This window comes from Mauremys mutica, chromosome 8, assembly GCF_020497125.1.
Source record: "Mauremys mutica isolate MM-2020 ecotype Southern chromosome 8, ASM2049712v1, whole genome shotgun sequence".
NCBI lineage: Eukaryota > Metazoa > Chordata > Testudines > Geoemydidae > Mauremys > Mauremys mutica.
This window is the reverse complement of record NC_059079.1, coordinates 35998508-36018610: the sequence shown is the minus strand read 5'-3', so window position 1 is coordinate 36018610 and position 20103 is coordinate 35998508. Positions and strand designations below refer to the sequence as shown.

Below are 20103 nucleotides of genomic sequence, written 5' to 3'. Positions count from 1 at the left end.
AAGCCAGTGCTTTTTGTATCCCTGCAGGACAATGCTGTTTGGTATTGTGATGAAGCTTCTGTGAAAATGAGAGCATTATCTATTCTAGCATCTGCACAGGCAAATATGCCATTTGTCTAAAGACAGAGTACTTGCAGACATTCCACCCTAATTTAAACACAGCAGCACCTTGGAGGGGCAATTATTTAATACACAAATAACTATTTAACTGTTCATGCCCTGGATTTGAGTACAACCTAAATGGATTATATTCATTCAACTTATCAGATCCATTACTTTTATTATGAGTGAAACCTGTCTTGACAAACCACACAAAGGTTACTTTGTTATTTAACTAAGGCAGGTGGAGCAGAACTGTAGTCCATACTGGTTCCATTCTGCAAAGTGCCAAACAACCTCCTGCAAAGTATGGAGTGCCCTCATATACCATTTAGGCACTTATATAAGGGCTAAGTGGCTGGCTGCCCAGCATGTTTGATTGTGAGCTTCTCGGAGCAGGGACTGTGCTTAAGTGTTTGAAAAGCATCTAGCACATTGTGGGTGTTACCACAAATAAACAACAATAACAAAGTGCCTAAATGGTAGCAGAACTCTTTTGAAAATCTGGCCTCAGTTGTAGGTGCTGTGCTCTTGGAAATCAGGCCCTAACAATGGAACACATTATGAGGTGAACAAAGCAGTAGATGAGCCACTTGAGAAATATGAAGATTATAAGTAAGAGATGGAAGAATCAGGAAGATGAGCCAAAAAACTGTTACAAGAGTTCAGTGGAGGAATTACAGGGCAAGGGACCCAATTGTACCCACATTCAAATAGCCCCTTTTATCCTTTTGAAAGATTAGGCTGCTAATAACTGTATGAAGTGCTGTTACGAATATCCCAATATCAGCACTAAGAGAAAAATCTGAATAAAAAAGGACTTTTCAATGTCTAAGGGCCCAATCAAACCCTGGAAGAGAATGGGGGTTGGATCAGGATTTAAAGAAATAGGCTTTTATTTATAATAGTGATATGAATCTGGATTTGAATACTAATTCTGTCCATTGGAATCAGGAAAAAATTCTATACTTGTCCATGTGTAATGATAATTTTTTAAACACATCTATCATAAGATATTAGTTTAAGAGTGAGAGATTAGATTACAGTGTCAGTGTCAGTATCTCAGTGTCAAGACTTAAATCCTCTTCCTGACATCTTCAGCCAACAGCAGTACTCAAATCTCAGATTCAATAAGAGAGCAGTGTATTGAAAACAGTAAGCTTTCACTTTAAATGCTCAGGGAGTTTTCCTGGTCCCTGCAGAACCCCTTTGCATACTTCCTCCTTGCAGGCCATCTGGGTCTAGTAGCAGTCAGTCTGCAGCCAGCCAGCCTAGAGTGAGGTGGGGTGTGTGATGTTGCACACCATAATGTTTTATCGAAATATGCATATGAGTGTGAATATGATGTAACTAAAATATGCTTTATGCAAACAGTCTCTTGTAAGGTATCATTACAACGCCTATAATCTATGGAGTGTGTTCATCCTATTTGTATGAATGTATCATTCTTGTATCTGAAACTAGGAATATGAAGTATAACTCTGAGGTCCTATTATAATTATGCAAAGTGTGGACCATTAATGGTGATTTAGAATCTTGATGACTCCCATTGACTAGGACAATTGGTTGTAATGGCTCTGTTTACTTGCAAACCTTTCCGTGTATGGGTGAGCCAACCCATGGGTAATGAAGAATGAGGTCTTACAGTGACATGTGACTATGTCACATGATACTGGAATCCATCTTAAATCTGGTACTTTTCCATTTAGAAGGAGGGATGGGGACCCAGAGAGACAATAGATTTCCGCCTTGTGCCAAAGATATAAAAGGGGATAGAACAGAACAAAGGGGGCTTCCAATCACAAGAAAACCTCTGTTTCCACCTAAGGTGGATGCTGGAACTAACAAGGACTGTACCAGGGGAAAGGATTGGGCCCAGACTAGGAAGGAGTCTAGTCTGTGAAAGAAACTTATTGGAACATATCTGAGGGTGAGATTTTACCTGTAATTAGTTTCTTAATGTATTAGGCTTAGATTTACATATTTTTGCTTTATGACTTACTTTGTTCTGTCTGTTATTACTTGGAACCATTTAAATCCTACTTTTTATACTTAATAAAATCACTTTTGTTTATTAGTAAACCCAGAGTAAGTGATTAATACCTCGGGGAGCAAACAGCTGCGCATATCTCTCTATCAGTGTTATAGAGGGCGAACAATTTATGAATTTACCCTGTGTAAGCTTTATACAGAGTAAAACGAATTTATTTGGGGTTTGGATCCCATTGGGAACTGGGTGTCTGGGTGCTGGAGATAGATGACTTGCTGAGCAGTTTTTGGTTAAAGTCTGCAGCTTTAGGGGCATGGACCAGACCTGTGTCTGTGTTGTACCAGGCTAGCCTGTCTGGCTCAACAAAGCAGGGTTCTGGAGTCCCAAGCTGGCAGGGAAAATGGACTCAGAGGTAATTCCAGCACGTCAGATGAGAGTCCCAAGGGGGAATCTGTGACCAAACCCATCACAGGGTGAATTATGCCTCCCTCTCTTAAGAACCAAAAATCAGAGAGAGACAAGGAAGGCTGCTCCCTGTGTGCTATCATTCTGAGTTCTACAGATAAAAATAGTGTTATATTACAAAATACTCTTGCAGGAAGGTTATGTTTTTATCTAACTTCTCCCTGTGTATTCCACGAACATAACAAATGGCACCAATAGGTAGTGAAAACAGCAAGAGGCACAATATTAAACCTTGAGGTATATGCACATTATGATGGTGAAAATGGAATGAATAATTTCTCCTCACAAAGCACCAAAAAGGACCTTATAGAAATATAAATGCAGAACAACTAACTTGTGGAACCTTGAAAGCCTAATGAAAATAACCAATTGTCATCAATTGTACTGACTGATCTAATATAAAAACACCTTCAGTTTCACTCTAAATGACCAATTTCCAACTTTAAAACTATTTCATTTGAATTATCAGCTTGAAACCCCAGAAAAGGATCTTCTTAAATCTTGCACTGAAAGCACAGCAAAGTCAGAACAACATGCTCAAGTGGTTTGAATACAAATGTATTTTCAAAGGTGTTAAACCTAATGTAAGAACTGGAGTGTCTTAATTTCCAGATTGTTACAACCCCAGGATCATCACAGGAGAAACTGTCAATGTCTGTCACTCTTATAAAAACAATAATGAATGCAGAAATTATAACAAGCAAAAATACTGATGTGTCAAAGACCTTGAGAATTGTGGCTAAAAGCTTGAATCAGAAAAAAAAAATACTCAGTCAAAACTGAAAAATAGCGTAGCAAGGTAAAACATATTGGAAGCTAACCAGTTCAGCTGCAAGCCCAGACTTCCCCTAACACAGGCTAGAATAATAAAGACATTTCCAAAATTCCAATAGTAGCTCTAGACACAGTTCTGACTAATAATCACTAATTTCAAGCTAGTGATTGTCATAGAAGGTGGTTTTACATTGTGGAAATGAAAGTTGTGCTGAAATCAGATAATGAACTGAATATGTGAGCTTAACTAGTATAAAATTAGTCAAAGAACAGTGTCCACTAAGATCTAGCTCTGACCTGGTATATAGCCTGGGAGACTACTGCACAAAATCAAAACCCTCAGTAAAATTAAAAAGAAATAACAAAGAGATTAAATCACCAATCAATATGTAAATTTAAATTGCCCAAATTAACCAGCAATAACATCAGCAATTCAATTTTCAAGTTCAGATAAAAATAATTGTGGTGAATGAGATAGAGGATAAATGATTCTCTCAGTACAGCGAGGTGTGGATAGCTGTAAAGCATGACATACAGACATGGTAATGGCATAGGAGTTCAAATGATGCAAAAGGCTAAAGACATAACCAGGAGCAAAAGGTTTTCAGGTGATTTTTTTCCCCCAGAGGGAACAGAGCTCTTACATCATCATCATCCTAGTCCCTGGCACAGAAAGAATGTCCAAAGGAAAAGGAGCACAGCCCTGGCGATCCCCAGCTGACAGAATGGCAGCCCTGACACTTCTTTAATTTATTCCACAGACCAGCCTAATCCTTGGAAACTACAGTATCGAGGGTGTAAAGCCACCTATCCCACCCATACAAGCTGCACTGAGGGCAACTCAGATGTGGTGCAAGGTTGTGTCCTTAAAAAAAAAAAGCCTTTGACATCTTTGACATTTCCCTTCATATTATAATGTTTCTGTGATCTTTAGGATAACAGTCTGGAAACTAGCACACTCTAGTTCTTACAGCAGGCTCAGCACCTGTGGAAAAAAATCAAGCCAATAATTAGCTCATTTGTCATAACTAATCCATTTTTTTAGACACAGAGGGTAACAGAGCTCTGCATCTTCATGGACTATTTACATTCTCCATCCAGAAGTTGAGACTGGACAACAGGGGATGGATCACTCAATACATTGCCTGGTTCTGTTTGCTCCCTTTGAAGCATCTGGCACCAACTACTGTCAGAAGACAGGACACTGGGCAAGATGGACAATTGGTCTGATGCAGTATGGCCATTCTTGCATTCACTACTGCCCTGCTCAGTGCCTCAGTTTCCCCATCTGTAAAATGCAGATAGTGATACTGCTTTCCTTTGTAAAGCACTGAGATCTACTGATGAAAAGCACTAGGTAAGAGCTAGGTATTAACAACAACAGGGGGCACGAAGTGAGCAGGGAGAGGGGCAGGTTTGCCTGACGAAGCCTGTCACTCCATTATGGAAGCAGTTTCTTAAGGTGGTTATCCTATTATGGTCCACTGGAGGGGAGCCCTAGTCTTTCAGATCCTCACTTCTGAAGTTTTCACACTCAAGGAAGGTTGGGGAAGGTAGGCATAGGCAAGGGTGGGCATGGAACCAGTTAGAAAAAATTGCTGGCAACCTATGGATTCATTTGAACATGTGGTGTGGGTGGTGTCCCTATGGATGGAGTCAAATACCAAGGTATGTGATCAAAAGTAATGTTTATAATGGCAACACAATCCAGAAAGGGAATAAAAAACTAAATTAAACATGCATTTTGAAGGGGCAACATGACATGATCAGCTGCTTCGGTAGACTATGTTATGTGCTCATTCATAGCCTAAGAGAGCCTAATTGTGCAACTAGATCAATTATCTCACAATGTCCACTTTGAGTTTTATTGCTGAAAGGTTACAACTGTGAGTTGTCATGCCAGTGACCTGACCTCCCCAACATTACACGTTATTCGGGACTGACTGATAGAAAGATGAAGAGCTTGGCACACTCCACAATTACAAGTAAGGGAGGGAGTAATGAGTAAAACATTCAATGCATGGATCATTAGAACATAAGAACATAAGAACATAAGAAAGGCCGTACCGGGTCAGACCAAAGGTCCATCTAGCCCAGTATCTGTCTACCGACAGTGGCCAATGCCAGGTGCCCCTGAGGGAGTGAACCTAACAGGCAATGATCAAGTGATCTCTCTCCTGCCATCCATCTCCATCCTCTGACGAACAGAGGCTAGGGACACCATTCTTACCCATCCTGGCTAATAGCCATTTATGGACTTAGCCACCATGAATTTATCCAGTCCGCTTTTAAACATTGTTATAGTCCTAGCCTTCACAACCTCCTCAGGTAAGGAGTTCCACAAGTTGACTGTGCGCTGCATGAAGAAGAACTTCCTTTTATTTGTTTTAAACCTGCTGCCTATTAATTTCATTTGGTGACCCCTAGTTCTTGTATTATGGGAATAAGTAAATAACTTTTCCTTATCCACTTTCTCAACATCACTCATGATTTTATATACCTCTATCATGTCCCCCCTTAGTCTTCTCTTTTCCAAACTGAAGAGTCCTAGCCTCTTTAATCTTTCCTCATATGGGACCCTCTCTAAACCCTTAATCATTTTAGTTGCTCTTTTCTGAACCTTTTCTAGTGCTAGAATATCTTTTTTGAGGTGAGGAGACCACATCTGTACACAGTATTCGAGATGTGGGCGTACCATGGATTTATATAAGGGCAATAATATATTCTCAGTCTTATTCTCTATCCCCTTTTTAATGATTCCTAACATCCTGTTTGCTTTTTTGACCGCCTCTGCACACTGCGTGGACATCTTCAGAGAACTATCCACGATAACTCCAAGATCTTTTTCCTGACTCGTTGTAGCTAAATTAGCCCCCATCATGTTGTATGTATAGTTGGGGTTATTTTTTCCAATGTGCATTACTTTACATTTATCCACATTAAATTTCATTTGCCATTTTGTTGCCCAATCACTTAGTTTTGTGAGATCTTTTTGAAGTTCTTCACAATCTGCTTTGGTCTTAACTATCTTGAGAAGTTTAGTATCATCTGCAAACTTTGCCACCTCACTGTTTACCCCTTTCTCCAGATCATTTATGAATAAATTGAATAGGATTGGTCCTAGGACTGACCCTTGGGGAACACCACTACTTACCCCTCTCCATTCTGAGAATTTACCATTAATTCCTACCCTTTGTTCCCTGTCCTTTAACCAGTTCTCAATCCATGAAAGGACCTTCCCTTTTATCCCATGACAGCTTAATTTACGTAAGAGCCTTTGGTGAGGGACCTTGTCAAAGGCTTTCTGGAAATCTAAGTACACTATGTCCACCGGATCCCCCTTGTCCACATGTTTGTTGACCCCTTCAAAGAACTCTAATAGATTAGTAAGACACGATTTCCCTTTACAGAAACCATGTTGACTATTGCTCAAGAGTTTATGTTTTTCTATGTGTCTGACAATTTTATTCTTTACTATTGTTTCAACTAATTTGCCCAGTACCGACGTTAGACTTACCGGTCTGTAATTGCCGGGATCACCCCTAGAGCCCTTTTTAAATATTGGCGTTACATTAGCTAACTTCCAGTCATTGGGTACCGAAGCCGATTTAAAGGACAGGTTACAAACCTTAGTTAATAGTTCCGCAACTTCACATTTGAGTTCTTTCAGAACTCTTGGGTGAATGCCATCTGGTCCTCAGAGCAGGTTCTCACTTTGAACTGACACTTTTTATTCAGCCATTTTATTAAAACGTTTTCTCCGTTAATTTAACACTGCCCCCCAGTTTAAAATATACCCACCCATTCAAGACCAGTCTATTTCTTTGTAATCTTTGTAATATTAGGAATTGTACATAACATGCAGCCCGCCACACACACACACCCCGCCCCCCACGCAGTAAAGCAAAGAGAAATAGAAGAACAATCACAAAGTGCTAAGTTACGGGTTCCAACATTAACATCAGAGTAAGAGCATCAACTTGAAAGTGAGTTAGTTTAAAAAAATGAATTAAAAATAGTTTCAGGCTTTTGAGTCCCAATGCCAGTTTCTATAGTTTTACAATCACATTGGCCTATTTCTAAAGATGTTTCTCTCCTCCTATGTGGAAACCCCATATTAAAAACAGGAATTGATTGACCATACTATTTTAAATACACTTTTAAAACACTGCAGAAAATAATTTTTCCCTCTAATCGCTTTCAATTATAGTACTCTCAGGTGTTACTTGTAACAATAGTACATTTCATACAGAAGTCTGATTTTTTTTTAATGTTGATTGTAACCCTCTACTAAGAGACAGAGTTCAACTTATATATATATTATGGTATATATTTTAAAACATGAGTGATATATAGAAAGCTTCACATTTAACCAGAAAAACAAAAATTTAAAGTAATATGTGAAAGGGCCATTGCTGTTGGAAGCTTAACTTCTGTATTTCACAACTTTCCTTTGTATAACAAGGATTACAGCATTTCATTTCCCTTTAAGTATCTTTTACTGTAATTATGCAAGCATTTAAATGGTCCCAATTGTGGTATGAATTTCAAACTTCAATGAAGTGAATAATGAGGTTTAAAAAAACAAGTGTCCACCTTTGCTCCTGTTATTGGTTAGTTGGAGACAGCTTTTTGTAAACTGGATTAACACAGGCAGGTTAAAAGGGAAAAAGAAATCACATCAGTTTATATTGTGATATTTGTATCTATACAAAGAAAGACAGCAAAACTTCTTTAAATCAGAAATCTTAGTTTATGAAATGCAGCCAAATTTATGCAGCTTTAGGAAGGAGTTTAGGCACAGGAGCGGGGCAGAGTGTTGGGGTGCATGAGGGGGTGCGGGCTCTGGGAGGGGGAGTCAGGGCTGGGGCAGGGGGTTGGAATGCAGAAGGGGGTATGGGGTGCTGGCTTTGGAAGGGGGCTCAAAGCTGGGTGTTGGGTGCAAGAGGGGGTTTGGGGTGCTGACTCTGGGAGGGGACTCAGGGTGGGGCTTGGGGTGCAGGAGGAGGCTCAGGGATGGTGGTTGGGGTGTGGCCTCCCACCAGGCAGCACTTACCTCCTGTGGCTCCCAGTTGGCGGCGGGCGCAATGAGGCTAAGACAGTCTCCCTGCCTACCCCGCCCCCACACCACTCCCAGAAGGGGCCAATGCACCCAAGGCCCCTGGGGTTGGGAGGGCAGGGGGCACGTGGCTCCGCACGTTGCCCCTTTCTGCAAGCACCGCCCCCACAGCTCTCCCAGCTAATGTCCCCCCACCCCTGGGAGTACAGTGGCTGCTTTCAGGAGCGGTGTGGGGCCAGGGCAGCCTTAGGCAGCCACACTGCACTGCTGCTGGAGATTGACATCAACTGGGAGATCCTCTAGGATTGACCAGTCGATTGCGATCGACCAGTTGGTGACCACTGGTCTAATGGAACCAACTTCCTTCCCACTCACTATTGGAAACAGCTAGAAGAGTCAGCACCATATGACCATGTCAGGTGTCTATGACAAGTAAGTACTTCACAGACAACAGTTTGGGAACTTAGTCCTAATGCAAAGTACTCCAGCAACAATCCCTACTGTATGGCTTTGAGGCTGTGCTGGTATCACAAAAGTAACAGGGCTTCCTGGAGCATTGCTAAAATAGCTCACAAACCATACAGTCCACACACATAGTTTCAAACTTCAACTGTTTTTCTGTAGGTCTGTTCAAAAAATGTATTTTGATTAATTTTTCCTTTTGTAATGACCTCTGTAATTCACAAGCAAGTGTTATGAATATACATCCCATTTGTAAGCAGAAAGCCTGTGTTTTTTAAACACACAGTTTGCGTGGTCATACAGTTACCCTAATTCTGTTCATCAATGCCTGCTGATGTGACAATGTGGTATTTAAAAGTCATATACATGCACTCTTCTACACTTAAAAATAGCTGAAGCGATATTGCTTGTACTTGCCAAAAGCGTGGAGAATTTCATCCCCAAAGATGGATGTTTTGGAAAGACCAGAGCATATGGAAACAAGGAGCTATCATGTAAACTGTTTTAGAAATGAACTACTACTAGCAACTGCAATAGCGTGTAATTATAGGGAGATATAAACAGCATATATCATGTGCAGCATCCAAGTTAAGCACAAACAGTACTCTACCTGTGTGTCTTAGGAAGGTTTTAAAAATTAGAAATGTTTTAACACCTTCAAGCCAAAAAGCTCCTGCTGCCTCTGACTGCACTAGCAATACAACAGCTCCTTGATAATCTCAAAATTAAATATACCTAGATATTTGAACTGTTCAGGCTTCAGAGCTGTAGCCCATGGCATTTCATAATACTAAGGTAATAAATGAACAATCTTATTTTATACGAAAAAAGGGAATGTGGAGATAGTAGTGGATATGAAATGGAATCCACAGTCTCAGACACCAGGTCTCATTAATCTTACTGATGAATAGGGTCTTTATAAAAGGAGACCTGGCCGCAGCAAGAATTGAAAGGAAATATGGAAAGTGAGGCAGCAATTTCTTACACTAGTTCTTATGTGTTTTAAATTAAGTGGCTTTTGTAAGTGCTTGAGTGAAAAAAAAATCAGTAATTCCTGCTAGAGAATTGCACTTGGGAGGTTATTGATGTTTCTTTTGCTGCAAAGCTTTTCTGGCAAGGAGATTAGATCAAGACTGCAGCCAAAAAAGGAATGGAAATAGTCATTAGTTTATGATATTCTACCCTATATATAGTGTCTATTTGGCAAACCCTTCTGCAGTCCTGTGTTTTTCATTGCAAGTGGCTTATATCAGTGCCGACATCTTGCAGATGTTAGTAGCTTTGATCCCCACTCCCCCCCCCACGTTGCAAACAAGTTGGCATGGAAACAACTCTTTTCTGGCAACATGACATATGATTCAAGGCAAAATGCATTTAACACAGATGAATAGTTCAGGAATATGCTTATAACAAAAGTCATCTTGAAAGCTGCTTTGCATTTGTTAGTGTTTATGACAACTTTTTCAAGTCATGGTCTAAAAACCAAGTGTTTTAATGCTAAGTACTGAAGCAGATTTCTCACTGCTTTAATGCTTTGCGTGTTAACTGATCTCTCATATTTATTTGATCAATAACAGAACACAAAGCAAAAAAGCAAAAATCCTGAATGTTCAGATTTAACAAACTTATTAAATTAGCCTCTGAGGTTGCTAAAAATTGCCTATTTCAAATGAATTAACTCCACACTCTGCAAGTAAAATCAGGTAAGGAGGACTGCTGCATCAAATGATAGCCTAAGAAAAGCTCTGTGCTATCTCTACACTATAGACCTTACAGTGGTTCAGGTATCCTGTGCAGCTGCTCTTTGCCGGCAGGAGTGAGCTCTCCTCCTGGCATAATTAAACCACCCCCAACATGAGGCATTAGCTATGTCAGCAGGCGAGCCTCTCCTGTTGACATAGCGCTGTCTACATCAGCACTTTTGTTGGTGAAACTTATGTCAGTCAGGAGGGTGTTTTTTGCACATCTCAGGCCGACAAAAGTTTTACCAACAAAAGTGCTAGTTTAGACAAAGCCTTAGATGGTCGTCCTCAAAAGGAATATTTTCATGATAGTAACCAAGTGAGCTGGTTTGCTTAAAAACAGGAATTTCCCCACTCTTTGCAACTTTGACCATCATTCAAATGAGAGCCCAAAAGAACCTGTTCATATATTGGGTTTAGTGTGGGTCAGGGCAGGCTTCCTTCCAAATCTGACCTGCAGTAGGAATGCCTCTTGGGGAGAGACAAGATTAGTGAGACATTCCCTGCTATTGTAGCAGTGGGATACCCCAGCAAAGGGGAGTCTAGTTTAGCTGAAGCTTGCACAACCCAGAGATACCTTTGCAAGTGCCTTTTGTCTCATCACAGAGCTTGTGGGAGGAGGCAGGCAGCCAGCCCCTTCTTAAATCTACTCACAAGGCTTGGAGAAAAGTTGAGCAGCCTTTCCATCCTCTAGTCATGTATTATGGGGCTTGAAGGGAGGCTGGCTGGACTTCTCTTCCTTCTAGCAATAGAGTGACCCAGTATCCTTCCTGTGAGGCCATGCTAAAAAGGTATTAGAGGAGAAGATGTGCCACCATGCTGCCCCTTCCATTAGGCACTCTCACTCCAGGGAGCAGTAAGCCTTTCCTTCAGCCAAGCTGTTTTTAAATGGTTCCTTTTGAAGGCCCAAATTTCCTGCAAGGCTCCAGCAACATCCCCACAAAGGATGCACATGCAGTTCACAAATGCCCATTGGTGTGACAAAATAAGGTAACTGTATGTGTACACAAACTGTGGATTAAAACAAAGGCCTTCTACTTACAAATGGGATGTATCCACAACATTTGCTTGTGAATTACAGAGACCATTACAAAATTGTGCCCTTAAAATTTAAAGAAAATGTGCAGTTTCTTTTCAATGTATATACCTGAGTCTAACATAGACTTTTAAATCCCAGGAATAGTGAAAGAGGTCTGTAAACCAGTGGAGGATGGCCCCAGGTGGGGAGTGGAGGGAGTCTGAAGGAAGCAAGATGGAGGAAACTCCATAATTTTAAATTAATTTGGGATATGCATATAGACTTTTGGTGCTTAACCAAACCAGATTCCAAACTTTTTGAAATTTGATTACATCTAGTGGAATCTGGCATGAACTCACCTCACTAAATTAGGAGTCTGAATTAAATAGGGTTAGCATTTAAACGAGCCCAATTAACAAATGCTCCACATTGAGAGCATGTGAGAATGGAACATGGGTTTCTCATCTCTGTAGTGAGATTTGGAGATCTGGTAATTCACTAAAAGACAACCCTTTACTACACTATATGTAGGGGAATTGCATGCTGATTGTGTTTGGTTGAATGCACTGGCTTTATTAGCCTAGGTAGGTACATTTTACATGACAATCTCAGATTGAACAACTTTCTTCTGCCCTATTAAAAATAGGAGAGAAATTAATTGGCCAATGGTGGCACATAAAAACATATTACTGGCTGACCACTCTATATTTATCTGATTTGCCATCTATAAGCTGTTCACACTACTTTGCACACAAGAAAAAAAAAAGATACACCCAATGAACATAAATGTCTAACATATTATGAGGGTGTATTTAAGCATCTTTTATATACTTAGTTTCCATAGTCTGGAACATCCCAATTACAGGAATAAGGAAACTGAACAGACTCCATTTATTTTACTGATATTTGAATGCATTTTTTCCTAATGAATGCATATGTATCCATTAGACAAAGCTTAAGTGGGTTTTTTATGCTATGTTTTGATTATGAGGCTGTTAATGTAGTGTTGCATCCACTATTTGAATTTTATCATGGTTTCTGCCATCAGTGTACAGTACAGACAAAAGAAATATTGCTAGAGTGAACTTAGATTCACTAGTATTTTAATTTATTTAATAAGACCTAATTGCTCACATCAGGGATCTATTTTAGTTCTCTTCCTTGACCCTACTGAGAGTTAATCAGTTTCTTGGTGCTAATTAGATGTCAGCATTAGTAGCCTGCTAATACATAAGAGATAATGACACCATCACACAAGACACAATGTCCAAAACATTACCCTGTTTCCTTAAATTATGCCCTAAGGATTCCCAGGGAAGACTGAATTCTCTGTAGTTTTCCAGCAGTGGTACCTTGTTCTGTTGCACTCAGGAGATGAGTACAGGTTCAAAACAGAAGGTGGAGAATTAGATACACACTTCCTGCCACTGTGAGGGTTTTGAGTGGGCCTTATAGCCCTTGTTCCTGCAGTGTTTGTTCAATATAAAAATGATGTAAAGAAAACTCAGATAATGATACAGTATTTCAATTTTATAGACTACCAAACTACCAGTTGGAAATTAACACATACCGGTACATCTTTCTTTTATGACTTAGTGCTCCCGATCTGTATGTTCTGACATACTGGTAGGATCAGCAGATAGTATTTCTGGAGAACATTTGTTCTGTTTTGAGTGCTGGGATACTGTAGGATAGCAAAGTAAAATTTCATCAGGTCTCTTTGTAGGACTCTACTCTCCATAACTGTGACAGGCTGGTCAGAATCAGGAAAAGTTTCTCTACATCTAGGCAGAACCTAAATACATTTGTGATGTGCTTTACTGTAAAACAGAAAAATCAATATAAAAAGTGTCCTGTTCTGTTAAGGGCCAAACAAATACCAGAGCTTATTTCAGCCACTCTCTAAAGAAAAGGTTTAAAATAGGGGTGTGTCCAGTCAACTGAGAGAATCATCCCTACCCCAGTGATGAGCTGCCAAAATCTTAACAACGGGTTCCCTATAAAAAGTTCTGATTTAACAACGGGTTCCCTATAAAAAGTTCTGATTTAAGGGATGTGCGACAGCATGTATTTTTTGTACCAATAGGGTTACCATACGTCCATATTTTCCCAGGAGATGATTAAGAACCGAAAAGCCTGACATGTCCAGGAAAATACAGATGTATTTTAACCCTACCTAAAGTTCTTTTTTAAAAAGATGGGGCTGAACTAGAAATAAGCTCCGTTTCACATGTGTGGGTGGTGATCAGGGACAGTCTCAATTTTTGGGTCTTTTTCTTATATAGGCTCCTATTACCCCTCACCCCCGTCCCGATTTTTCACACTTGCTGTCTGGTCACTCTAGGGTGTGCACATGTGTGGGTCCCAGCTGCTCCCTGCCCCCCCCCTCATTAAAGCAGGTGTGCAGGGTTACTGCCCTGGGAACTGCAGGGCACCAGTGGATGTGGGGCTGGCTGCAGATAGGGGCGTGGGGCAGGGCTAGCTGGAGGCAGGGAGTGACACGGGCTGGCTGTGGGCAGGTGATGCAGACGGGCGGGCTGCGGGTGGCTGTGGGCAGGGGGTGGCTGCGGGCGGCTGTGGGCAGAGGCTGGCTGCAGGCAGGGGGTGGCTGTGGCAGGGGCTGCAGGCAGAGGCTGGCTGTGGGCAGAGGGTGGCTGTGGGCAGAGGGCGGCTGTGGGCAGAGGGTGGCTGTGGGCAGAGGGTGGCTGCGGGCAGAGGGCGGCTGTGGGCAGGGGCTGGCTGCGGGTGGCTGTGGGCAGGGGGTGGGGCAGAGGGCGGCTGTGGGCAGGGGCTGGCTGCGGGTGGCTGGGGGCAGGGGCTGGCTGTGGGCAGAGGGCGGCTGTGGGCAGGGGCTGGCTGCGGGTGGCTGGGGGCAGGGGCTGGCTGTGGGCAGAGGGCGGCTGTGGGCAGGGGCTGGCTGCGGGTGGCTGGGGGCAGGGGGTGGCTGTGGGCAGGGGCTGGCTGTGGGCAGGGGCTGGCTGGGGGCAGGGGCTGGCTGTGGGCAGAGGGCGGCTGTGGGCAGGGGCTGGCTGTGGGCAGGGGCTGGCTGCGGGTGGCTGTGGGCAGGGGCTGGCTGTGGGCAGGGGCTGGCTGCGGGCAGAGGGCGGCTGTGGGCAGGGGGTGGGGCAGGGGGTGGCTGGGGGCAGGGAAGGCGGGGGAGGGGTGCAGATACTCACACCGGGGGAGCGGCTGGGAGCAGCAGGACGCAGCCGGGGACTCACCAGGGCCAGAGGTCCAACGAGCAGGAGCAGCAACAGGGCCAGGAGGCAGCTCACATGGCTCTCTCAGCACAGCGCAGCGCCCCCCGGTGGCCGGGAGGAGGAATTACAGGCTTCCCAGGCAGAGCCCATCAAAGCTTCCCTCGCAGGGAAGCTAGTTAACAAGCGGTTCTAAAACCGCTTCTAAATTTAACAACGGGTTCGTGCGAACCGGTGCGAACCAGCTCCAGCTCACCCCTGCCCTACCCCCTCCTCTCAACCCAGCCATCTTCCCAGAGTCCTTTCTGCTATAGTTCTGATTGCTAAATGCTGCCCCTGACTTTGTACAGACCCATCCTCTTTACAGTGTGTTGTGTGGACCTAACACTCCACAAGTGGCACAGTCCTGCCTCCCAGGATGGAAAGATTCCTTTTGTCCAGAAGTCCAGGACAAGTAGAATTGCTGTCTGGCCAAGAAAAAGTGGCAAGTTTCACGCCTACAGGGAGTACGTCTAACGTCAGACACAGTAGCACTGTGATGGATGCCCTCCTGGCCAACACACCAGGGATTGAACTGGGGATCTCCAGAGCTGAAAACCATGAGATATACTGGCAGAGAGGAGGCTGAGTAGGAAGCAAAGGAGTAGGGGAAAGAAGAGGCCAGGCAGAACAACAGGTCAGAGCTGCCTGTTAAAGGGGAGAAGGCTGGGCCTACTCACATAAATAATGACTCAGGGCAAGGGTTGTGGGACCAAGAGTAAGGCTGTTGGTCAGAGGTGTGAAAAAAACAAAACCAAACCACCCCTAGCCAACGTAGCTATGTCAGCAAAACTGCCAGTGTAGACATAACTATGCTAACAAACTTGCTTCTGTTGACGGAGCTAATGTCATCTGGGGAGGTGGTGATGTTACACCAGAAGAAAAATCCCTTCTAGCGGCATAAGCTACATCTATACTAAGGGGCTCAGCCAGTTTAGCTATGCTGAAGTACCAGCCCCAGCAAAGCATGTGTATTGTCGATAAGGCCTAAGTGTGCTTCTGAGCATACAAAAGGCTGAGCCTCAGTTTGCTACAAAATCTCCTTTCTCTAGTCACCATAGACCTCTGTTTAGAACACCAATACCCTGTACATAACAGGTTCAAATTTGTCCCAAAGCATTGCTTTTGCCAGGAAAACAAGCAACAGTTTCATTTTCCAACCAACCCCAAAATGGGCCATTTAGCAACTTTCAGACCTTTGCAAACTTAGTGACTTGATTTTATCTTCAGAAGGAGAATAAAAGACTTGCAAATGATAAGACTGCAGCCAGGGAATTCAAAAGTAGGCATTTCCAGGAGAGTGGGGTGCAGAAAAGTAAATAAAAATTGAAATTTACCAACCAAGCCAGAGTATGCCTTGTAATAAGATAAGTTACAGGTTTTGTTACTTGTTGCTGCAAAATAAAAAACTTAATTCAATTGTAGGAAGATGGTCTCCTAATTGTTACAGCCTCACAACTGCAAGCCTAACTGCTGCTTCTGATAGGGCCAAGCTGGTTAGTTTGCATTTTAAATAGACTTATACACTAATTGTTAAGCACATTTATAGGAGAATATTACGTACAGATAGAGTTGGCTAATTTAAATAAAATGGGGAGGGAGAATCAGAGCACATTTTTTTTAAATAAATCCCTCCACTCCCTGTCAGCCTGAAGCTGCAGAAGTGATACTGAAAGTCTAGCCAATTAAGCATAAAGCACAGACAATTATAAAAAGAAATGAGACACCTAAGCTAGGCTTAGACTAGAAAAGGTTTGTCAGTACAGTTATATGATAATGTAGGAACCAATGTATTGGCAAAAGCACTATTTTGCTGGTGTAACTACATTTAGACTAGGGCTTTTGCCAATATAAAAGTGTCAGTTAGGGATGTGATTATTTTATGACATCATCCCACCTGGTGGGCAGCCCCAGAATCTCATGCCCTGGAAGCCCTGGTGTCCCTAACCCTGAGGCAATTTGCCTGGTAGTCTGCCCCAAGGCCAGGCTCCAGTGAACTTCATTGAGTGAAGCCATCTCCACAAAACATTTAGATTGACAAAAAGGCAAATTTCAGTAAAAATGTTTCATTCGAATTTTTCTGACCAGCTTTAGTAAAAGCATCACCACATTCTCATTAAGAATTTGTGTGCGTGGACAGGACTCAAGCGAGGACGAACACCTAAGTTAGAACTTGTGTTAAGTTTGCAGTGAAGACAAGTGCTAGGTTGCAAGTCAAGCCAGAGTACTGAAGACTATGATTAAAAAACATCATTTTTCTGACACCTATTCAAAATTGCAGAAACTAAGCAGGGCATGATGTAGTCTAAGTTAACGAGCACAAGACAGAGTCAAGGTTGAGGGCACATTGTGTTTCATGACGGACAATTGATTCTGTAACTGAAATCTCTCTCTTTTCAGTAAAAGGAGGGCTTGTTTGAAGCTTTGCTAAAGTAAGAGTGCTCTGCTGTCCTTCATAACAGTGAAAGAATGTTCTGGCCTTTATGTCTGAATATTTATCCTGGGGGAACAATGGGGGCAAGTTGAAAGGGATAAGCATTTTTGCATTTCCAGAGGCAAAGCTTCAGAAAACCATTAATGAGGCCATGAACAGTTAGCGCTTCTGAAATGCAGGTCACTTTCATTTGAGTCTCTAACAATGGACCTAGGTTCCTATCTTTCAGCAACCATGTCTGAAAACTTTGGTCTCATATTTCCAATTAATAGGTCTCAAAGGTACCCCACAAAGCCATTAACTTAATATGGTTGCCAAAAAACCAGAGGATCACAGTTCCATAATCAAAATATATTAATTCCAAAGTGAACATGTGCATCTCACAAATGTGTATCAGGCAAGGAACCGTTGATAGGTTAATAGTTACTATGGGATGTCATTTATAGATAGAGATAGCCCTATAGTACCATGGGAAATAAGAAGAGAAGCAAGCAATGGTCATGGGATTACAATGCAGGATGTCAGTTTGGATAACACAGTGAAACACAGGTACAGTCTGTTCCATGGAAAGCTAGAGATAATGTTTTCCTTAGTTAAACTGATTAACAAAAAATAGTCTTAGGCTCAGGTCCACAATGTAAGGACAGGAGTGGGGGGCGGGGGAGAAGAGGTAGAAAAATAAAGTAGATTTTGGAATCAGTCCAGGAGAAGCCAGGAAGTCATGTCATTACTAGCTCAAAGGAAGAGATAAATGCTCACCTCACTTGCCAGTGAGAGATTTTGACGGAGTCAGAGGCAATGAGGACATTTCCCAATTTGTTTGGATGGCAAGGGGAGAAGAGATTCCCAAGTGGTAGCACTGCCCCAGTCACTCCATGAACTCTTGCTAGTTCCCCCTGCCCACAGCATGTGTATAGGGGAGGGCAGGGCACAGGTCCTTTCTTGTTCCTTTCCCTCCCTCCCACTGGGCACTATCCCACATGGCATCCAACTACTGTACTGAACATGACCCACTTACTCCTGCTGCCATTGGATAGCAGGACTGTGAGGGGCTAGCTGATTGGCTCTCACCTGCCAGGGTGGGAGAAAGGGGTGACTTCTCCTTGCTCTTGCTGCTGGCGAGTTGCCAGTTTGGCTCTGTTCCAGTCTCACCCATACCTAATGAGTTGAATCTCTTATAACATCAGGGGTAGGGTGATCATTAGAGTTTGTTTGGGGGGCTGGAAAGGATTTTTTCCATCTGGCAAAACTAACAAATGGGTGTGAGAGTCTGTCCCACTTTCCATCCGGCATCTCGGAAATCTAGTTTTCGGGATTAAATTAAATTGGAACACACTAGAGTTGCAACAGTGTGGGTTGATGGGAGGTCCATGTAACCAGCAACATTGTACAATGAAGGGGTATGTCTCCATGTCTCACAGAGTGTGGGGTTCCCCTCATCTCTTCTACCTCTCACATTAATGAGAGCAATGGGTTGGGACTCTGGCTTCTGTTTTAAAAACCTGGACGGATACATACACTAAATAGCAACATTTACGTACAACAGGGTGGGCAGGTGCTTCATCTCTTATTAGACTAAAGTAATTTTTAGTGAGGAGCTGTGGCAATGGTGAATCCCTAGGCTCAGATTATGCTCAGCCCCTGTACGGGTGTGCAGAGAATACACAATTGCAGACTTTGTGTTCAGTCAGGAGCTTTGTCTATACTAGTTATTTCTGGGTATCTCCCATTATTGCACCACCACTGGCAAAGATGCACCTGTTGTAATTTGGTGGTGGGAATTAATCCGTGTTTATAGTGGAATATTATAACTGCACTTGAAAACCTGCTACTTGATATTACTACCAGGATGCCCAAAATGTAGTATTACTGCTGAGTACATCACTTTATTCAATTCCATCCCTGGTCCAGCCGTAAATTATTCTCTCTAAATATCTACTATATTTAACTGAAGGAAAAAAATATAAACCTAAAAGGAAAAATGGCACCATGTAATGCACTTACTGAAAACGAAAAGTAATACAAATGACTAGAGAGTCAATATAATAAAAAACATCCTACTAATTAACAAGCTGCTGTGTTTATTTACTAGTTGGGTAGTAATTTAATTGATACAATGCTTGGCCCTTTAGTTCTATGTCTAGCCAGGAAAGTCATGGCTATTAAGTGCTACTGGGGTGCCAAGGGATTTGTGCTCAGAGGATTCCTTTTCACTTTGTTGTGTAGCCTCTCATCTTTTATTGACGTTATGCACCACTCATCACTATCAGTGTCAGAAGCTATAATAGTAGCTGTAGCAGTGGCAGCATCTACTGGATGAAGAGCCTCCCTCTTTACCTTGAAGAATGAGTGACATTCTTTATTTTCAGCATTCAAACTTGCTCATCAGTTGGTAACAACATTTCCAGCTGCACCAAAACTGATTTCTGAATAAACACTGGACTGAGAACATCTTAAATGACTGACAGATTACAAGCCAGACTTTTCATTTCAGACACCAGTATGCAAGAGGATTCCATACTACTACTATTTCATTGTGACTTAAAAGTAGCTTCCAACTGAAAAGCTAGATTTATTACATAAGCCCCTTCAGATGGCTTCCTGTGATAACAGTGCTCTTTTACTAGTAGCCATACTTTAGAGGAGGAACTTCAGAACATGGTTGGTTGATAAATAGAGTGAAAGATGGACCAAGCTATATGTTGAGGCCCACAACTAGAATCACTACATACAACTTTTTCTAGAATGTCACCAGAAAGGAGTGCAAAGTTGAATGGTAGGGTTGAAAACAGCTTTGCCAAGTTTACATGTGGCACAATTGAGA

At 42.4% G+C, this 20103-nt stretch overlaps 1 long non-coding RNA gene across 1 annotated transcript in view; it reads right to left on the bottom strand.

The window, feature by feature from the left end:
* Window positions 1-14834, bottom strand: part of LOC123376262 — a 32258-nt gene extending 17424 nt beyond the window's left edge. The window contains exons 1-2 of the long non-coding RNA XR_006581736.1: window positions 14786-14834; window positions 13180-13293 (exon numbers count right to left, since the gene is read on the bottom strand). This is a non-coding gene — a long non-coding RNA (uncharacterized LOC123376262). The remainder of the gene's footprint in view (window positions 1-13179; window positions 13294-14785) is intronic.
* Between the last annotated feature and the right edge of the window lie 5269 nt (window positions 14835-20103).